The sequence below is a fragment of the Myotis myotis genome, unplaced genomic scaffold (assembly GCF_014108235.1).
Source record: "Myotis myotis isolate mMyoMyo1 unplaced genomic scaffold, mMyoMyo1.p scaffold_m19_p_23, whole genome shotgun sequence".
NCBI classification, from domain to species: domain Eukaryota; kingdom Metazoa; phylum Chordata; class Mammalia; order Chiroptera; family Vespertilionidae; genus Myotis; species Myotis myotis.
Window position 1 is genome coordinate 7,416,283 of NW_023416328.1, and position 6,608 is coordinate 7,422,890.

At 65.8% G+C, this 6,608-nt stretch overlaps 1 protein-coding gene across 5 annotated transcripts in view; it reads right to left on the minus strand.

Moving 5' to 3' along the window:
* The window catches only part of APBA2 (amyloid beta precursor protein binding family A member 2), a 38,039-nt gene extending 31,682 nt beyond the window's left edge, over positions 1–6,357 (minus strand). For 3 of the 5 annotated variants that reach the window (XM_036355631.1, XM_036355632.1, XM_036355627.1), the window contains exon 1: positions 3,254–3,363. The gene's annotated coding sequence lies outside the window, so the exon portion shown is untranslated. Of the gene's footprint in view, positions 1–3,253; positions 3,364–3,600; positions 3,799–6,233 lie in introns of those variants that run through there. The other 2 variants (XM_036355630.1, XM_036355628.1) reach the window with 2 other exon arrangements.
* Positions 6,358–6,608: the final 251 nt, after the last annotated feature.

Here is a 6,608-nt window from a genome sequence, read left to right on the forward strand (position 1 = left end):
CGGGAGCTGGCATACGAACAAGTACCCAAGTACGTGAGGGAGCGGCCGGGGGACACCTGGACCAGGCGCAGGGGGTGAGGAACAGCAGGTGGAAGGCCCTGAGGTAAGCATGACCTGGCTCATCTGAGGGCCAGGGGGCACGCGGGAAAGAGCCCACAGTCAGCCGGCCATCGAGGATGGGCGCGAGGGTCCCGGATCAAGGTGGCAGGTGGGGTGGGGACAGCGCAGACCAAGCCTGGACCGTGTGGCTGTGTGCTGGGAGCCTGGACGGCGTGGAGGGACCCCAGTGGGGAGCAAGGGGGGGACCTGGAGCAAATCAGGCTACGGAATGTGGGAGTGGAGTGCGCACTGGGGAGCCACTGAGGGCTTCAGCGAGGGACACCAGGCCTGGCCGGGCCCAACCTGCCATGGGGCAGCCCTGAGACCCGCCGGGGAAACCCCGCAGCCGGTACGGAAATCCTGCCTCACACAGCTATAGCACCCCCTGACGGGTTCGGCTCCCAAGCCCATGGGGGAGTCTCAAACCTCACCAGCTGTGTGACCTTGAGGTCCCTGCCTCCCCGGGCTCCCTTGTGCATGGAGAGAGGACGGGACGGAGCTGGGGACGGACTGCAGGAGAGGAGAGAAGACTGCGCCCACGGCAGCTGACTCAGCCTGTGCCAGCAGGCGGCTCTGAGACACCAGCTGGACCCAACCCAGGCAGTGGGCGGGGGCCTCGGGGAGGGGGACGGAGCCAGAAGTCCTCCCCACAGGCACAAGGCCCAGCCACCAACGGGGCACCTGGGCCGCCTTTTGGTGAGCCGTCACCTCCAACGTGACCCACGCTGGGACCGGGCTGCGTGGCTACCTCACTCCCCACCGGTCCCCCACGTCCCCGTGCCGCACGGCCACCCAGCAAGGGCAGGGCGCTCTCGCCGTTTCTCTAAGGCAGGGATGGGGAATGTCCGGCCCGCGGGCCGCGGGAGGCCCGCGTAATCACTTGGTCTGGCGCTGCCGAGGTGTGAGGGGCGAGTTCATAGCCATTTGCCCGGCTACGCAGGCGGGTTTTAAAGGGGATTCTGAACGGCGCACGAACCATGTTATACATGTCCAGATGGCCCTGGCAGGGAACACGGTTCCCACCCGGCTCCCAGACCAGGCTGCCCTCACTCCGGAAGGCCCTCGAGGCCTCTGTGCCCACCTGCCCTCCAGCACTCGCCCGGGCAATAAAGGCTTCTCCACCTCTTCAGCCCGTGGCGCCGTCAGGTGAGGAGGCAAAGGCCAGGGCGGGCCGAGCTGGGCCCCGGCGCCGGCTTCCCGAGCGGCTCCTGGTGTCTAGGAACAGCCCGGGGTCTGAGTGCTCGCCCGCCAGCCGCAGGGTGTGACTGGTGTCTCCGACAATTAGCTGTTTTTCATCTAGCTGCTGAGCTGCCTGGGCAGAGTGGCTTATTTACGTGCCTCCATTTCACAATCCAACCCCACCAATTAGTCCTGTGAAACTATTCTTTTTTTAAGAAAAGGGTTCTAAGTACTCCGGGACCGTTACGCAGACACGTGAACAGGTGTCGGGTCCGGGGTGTCCGCGAAAGCGGGCAGAGGTGGCAGAGAGCAGGGAGGTGACCGTCACCTACTTGGCCCTCCTGCCAGCACCCACCTCGCCCCTCTCTCTCTCACACACACGCACACACACGCATGTGCGCACGCATTGGTTCAGCCCTCACTCCTCCCAGGCACAGAAGCCCGGACCCTGGCGATGGAAGGGGGGAGGTGCACGGCCATGCTCCCGGACAAATGCCCAGAGGTCTGCAGAGACAGGCCCCACAGAAGACTGCCGGGGTGCCCCATCGCTAGTGCCATCTTCCAGACCTGGCCCAGCTCCGGACACCACCCCCAGGGTCTCCCGTCCAGTGCTGGTAGTCCCCCCCGACCCCCAGGAGGCAGTCATCTCAGCAAGCTGACCCCCACAAGCTCCGACTCGGTCTCTGATGCCCGGGACCCGGGTCTGTGCGGCTCTCCGCCCAGAAGACCCTCTCCAGCCCAGCCACCCAGGAGTGAGGGCACAGGGCAGGGAGCCCTAGCAGCTCTGGACAAGGAAACCAGACCTTGTCCCCGGCCTGGTGGACTGCCCGGGAGAGGAGAGAAGCCCCACCCCGCCCGCCTCACCTCACCAGCAGGACCACGAACCCAGAGGCCTGAGCCGCTGGCCACCCACAGGCTCTGGCACCTGCAACGTGCCCCTGGGGAAACTTGTTCCCTTGCGCCCCCGAAGCGTTCGGGTCGTGTTTCCTAAAACAACTGTTCTCTCTCAAAGAAAAAGGGAAAAAAAATTCCAGAAAGGGGGGCAGAGGTGGAAGACGCCAGAGTCGGCTGAACCCACAGGACCAAGCCCCGGAATGAGACCCCCGCACGGGTGCCTCACCCTCTGCAAAGCCAGTGGGGAGATGGCTCAGCCACAGACTGGTGCCTGGCCCCCTAACGGCCCAATGTGAATAGATATGGAAAAAATGCCGTCTTCCTTCCGCAAGCGAATACTAAGTTAAGACAAGCAGGGTCCATTCTCACTGAAACTGGGGCAGGGTGGCCCCCTCGAGGCCCCTCGGGACCGCCTGGGCACAGGGCCCTGGGCAGCTCGTCCCCAGCCCAGCCTTGGCACACAGGCCCGGCGCAAAGCCCAGCTTGCGGCGCGGGGGGGTTCGGTGTCGGCCGTGACCACCAGTCAGTGCTCCCACCTCCCGCAGCAGCGGGCAGGAGCCGGGCCAACGGGACCGGACCCGCTCGCTCCGCCCCAGCCCCAGCCCCAGCCCGTGCTGGAGGCCCCGAGGCCCAGGTGTGCGGAATTTTTAATTGAGGGCTTTCTCCCGCAGGGCCTCATTAGAAAGCGAAAAGGAGGAGAGGGTGACGATCCGGGCTCGGCTTCCCGGGAGCCAGGGAACCCCGAGGCGCCCCAAGCTCGGGAGTTGCCGCCTGGAGCAGGGACTTAGTGCAGCGCCCAGCGGGGCCGCCGGAGGCACAGAGACCCCAGCCCCGCGGAGCCCGAGCAGACAGGCCCCGCCGGCCAGCGCCCCTCGTCCGCGCCGGTCGCCCCTCGCCGCGGAGTCCCCCGCCCAGGATGCGCGAAAAGCCAGCTCGGCTCCGCGGGTCCAGGGGACGCCGATCCGCACCCCCATCCGCCAGGACGCCCGGCCGCCCCGCCGGGTCCGAGGGACAGAGCCGGGGCCTCGGCTACCCCTCCCCTCACCCCGCCCCCTCGGCTGCAGCCGGGGCCCCCACGTACCTGGCTCGGGCGCGGGGCTGCGCGGCCGCCCGGCCACCCCCGCCGCCACCGCGGGTCTTTGTGAGCCCGCGCCGTGCCGTGCCGTGCCGCGCGCCGCCCGGGAAGCTGGATGGCGGCGGACGCGCCCCGGACGCGGCGTGGGCACGCAGGGCCGCCTCTGCCGCGCGCCCCGCACCGGCCTCCCCCACCCCAGACCCCTCCCCCGCCCGGGACGCGGCTCGGAAAACGCCGGCGGGCCACCGCGCGCGCGGCGGGAAGAAAGGAGGACAAAGATGCGGTCGTGCCCAGCCCCTCCCCCCGAGCCCGCGCCGGGACAGTCGGCGGAGCGGGCGCACGGGAGGGCGCACCTGGGGCCGGGTCCTGCGGGGCTGATCTCGGGGACCCTGGCCGGAGCCCGGGCTCTGGAAGCAGCGACGCCCCAGGTGTCCGGGCCTGGGCAGCACGCAGATCCCCGGGCGCGCCCCAGACCTGCCGGATCGGGAGCCTGGGGTCTGGTCCTCAGACGCAGAGCGGGCGATGGAGGCTCCGCGGCGCCCGCACCCGCCCCGCGCAGCCGTGCTGCCCCCTGGTGGCTCGGGAGCGCCTGCGTGCAGCGCGCAGGGGCCCTGGCGACCGCGCCCTGCTCTGCCCAGTGTGGTGCTGGGAGGGGGGTGGGCGTCCAGCGAGCCCTCGGGGATTGCAGCTCCGCAAAGCGCACGGGCCAGGGGCGGTCCCCCTGCCGATCCGCTTGGCGCGAGCCGCAGTCCAGGTCTCTGGTCACCCATCACCCCCGTTTCCGGCACCCCGCGCTGCCTGAGCCTGGACGGATGGCCTCCCCACCGCACGGCCCATCCTGAAGGGAGAGGACCCTAACTCCGTCCGCTTCCAGACTCACACACACCCGAGGAGAGTGGGAGAGCAACCCCCCTGGAAGCCCTTCCGGTTGTGCTGGACACGCTGGTGTCACCTTAGGCCCCTCTTGCCCTTTCATTCAGTCCCAGCACCCACGTGGTCACCTGAGGTTCTGCCTGGAGACCTGCAGGGGTGTGTGCGGGGTGTGCGACTGGGGGCCTCCTTCCCGGAGGCCTGGTCATTTGCCTTCTGTTCCCTTTTCTTCTTTGTTGGGTTGGGCGGGGGTCTGGGGGACCCTGAAGCAGAACAGAGGCCACAGGAGGAAGGGGAGGCCTGGGGGGTGACCCCCGAGGAGAGGGGCTGGGGAAGTTGAGTCCTGCTCTGGGCTAAGGCGGGCTTGGTGTGGACTCCTGTGGCCGGAGCCCTTGGCTCCCCCCGGCCACACAAAGCCACACGGACCCAGAGCGCCAGACCCTCCAGCTGGGGGGCAGCTTTGTAGCCAAATGCCAAACAGAGCCCGAGCCGGAGCCTGAGCAGGCCAGGGCGGGGGCCCCTCGCCTCCTCGAGGTGCTGCCTCCACTGTTGTTTCACCTGCTAGACAGCTGGTGGCCCAGCCACAAACGGCTCAGCTTCATGGGGCTGCTCTGGACCCAGCTCTTCCCCAGATGCCAGGGACTGGACAGCAACAACCGGGAAGAAATGCCTCCACCGGCCTCTGAAATCTGTCACCTCTTTCCCCAGCAGAAATGATGGGGTCCCAGCGCCTTCATCTTCTGGCCTCGTTCCAATGTGGTCAGATCCCATCTGTGCTCTTCCCCCAACCACCTCGCGAGAGCCCTTCCCAGGGGCCAGGTCTGGGCAGCCGCTGAGGTCAGCCCCTCCCGCACAGGAGCAACTGTGCTGACCCACAGGCCACCGGGCCGGCAGCAGCCCTCGGGGCCCCTGAGCGGGGTGGGCTTCAACCGTCCCTGTTCAGTGGCTTTTTGACGAATCTTGGAGTGGCGCCAGCCTTTCCCAGTATTCCACAAAACTAGAAAGCCGTAACGTAAACGAGTCCCAAACTTGACTTCCGAAAAATTCCTGAATGGCAACCTCCACCGTAGCAAAGTCAGCAACAAGCCTGGTACAATGTGCAACTCCCATCACCAGTAGTTCACTGCCCGCATGCAGAGAGGGACCATGCAATGGATTAACGTGGAACGTTCTCGAAGACGCATCGTTCATGAGAGAACGAAGGCAAGACGTGTGCTGTGTGCCAACACGTGTGTAAGACCACAGAGGAAAAGGCGTGAGCAGACACGTGCTCGTACGCTGTCACCATTTGAAACATGTGACCCATCCCGAAGCAGTATTGTTAAACCGTCACTCGTAACCCTGGTTCTTAACTCTTTGGAGAGTCACAGGCCTCTGAAATCTGTCACCTCTTTCCCCAGAGGAAAAAAATAGACCCTCTGACCTGCAGCCACAGGGGACGCCTCTGGGACTGTGGGTTGAACCCCACGGCTGCACTACCTGCCGCCACCTAGTGGCCACGCGCGCGAACTGCAGACTTTGTGCCAATACCCTGAAGGTCAAAGGAGTTCCAGGCCAGGCTTCCCGCTGGGCCTTTCCAAAAACTTGTCAATGCCTGGGCACTCACCAGAAGCTGGTTTTTAAAAAGAATGCGCGCCTTCCTTACAGGGCAGATGAATGCTCTGCCGTACAGGTGGGGAGGACGGCTTAAGCTGCCCCTGGAGTGCGAGAGGGCGCAGGCCCGGCTGAGGGACCCCTCCCCAGCCCCAGTGCACAGATTTCGTGCACCGGGCCTCTAGTCTATATATATACATATAAAAGCCCAGTGACCGCAACGGCAGAATGACCAGAAAGACCAGTGGCTATGATGCACACGGCAGCAGCCAACCAGTCGGATCGCGCCCCCCACCCCCAGCCCGCCCACCCACCCACCCGCCCGCGGTGGGCCGCCAACCGCCCACGGCCCCTCCCCCCGGCCGACCCCACCCTCGATCAGGCCCCATTGGTGCGGGCCAGCTGGACCCCACCCATGCACGAATTTGTGCGCTGGGCCTCTAGGATATCTGTATTTTTAAGTCCCCAAGGTGCAGGATGCATGGGATCTACGCCACGCCACGGTGGTCTCTGGTTCTCCTACCGTCGGCATGTGAGTCGGTGGGGACATTCACCAAGCGGCTCACACTCCAGCAGGTCTTTCCGAGGCCCAGCGCTGTGCTCAGCAGCTGCAGACACGTCATGGGGAACCGCGGGAGCACAGTTCCTCCCTAAAAAGAAAACAGCATTATGGTGGCGCCGCCTTTCCTTACTGAAATGCTGGGAAGGAGACGCTTTTCCCACGAGATCGTAAGCAGCAAGTGCAAGCCCAGCGCTGCCAGAGCCCCCGGTGAGGAACGCAGGGCTGACGGACGGAGGCGGCCGTCCACCATGATGTCGCCTGAAGCCCTGGGTCCAGCTGTGCCTGAAGTCCCTGCGGCTGGACGTTCCCATTTTTTAAGCCTCTGAGTTCCCGTCC